Here is a 257-nt window from a genome sequence, read left to right as displayed (position 1 = left end):
TGTGGTTTTTTGTGTTTGAATTCTTTCACTTAGCATAAGTGATTTTCACCCATGTGTTGTGTGTATTAATATTTCATTTATTTGTATTGCTGAATAGTATTCCATTGTTTGAGTATACCATAATTTGTCTGGAACACTTGAATTTTTGTCAAGTTTTATCTATTGTGAATAAAGGTGCTATATACATTCACAGGTAAACCTTTGGGTGGGCATGTGTTTATTACTCTTAAGAAAATACCCAGGAATAAAATTATTGA

Source organism: Choloepus didactylus, chromosome 4, assembly GCF_015220235.1.
Source record: "Choloepus didactylus isolate mChoDid1 chromosome 4, mChoDid1.pri, whole genome shotgun sequence".
Taxonomy (NCBI): domain Eukaryota; kingdom Metazoa; phylum Chordata; class Mammalia; order Pilosa; family Megalonychidae; genus Choloepus; species Choloepus didactylus.
This window is presented reverse-complemented; position numbering follows the sequence as displayed.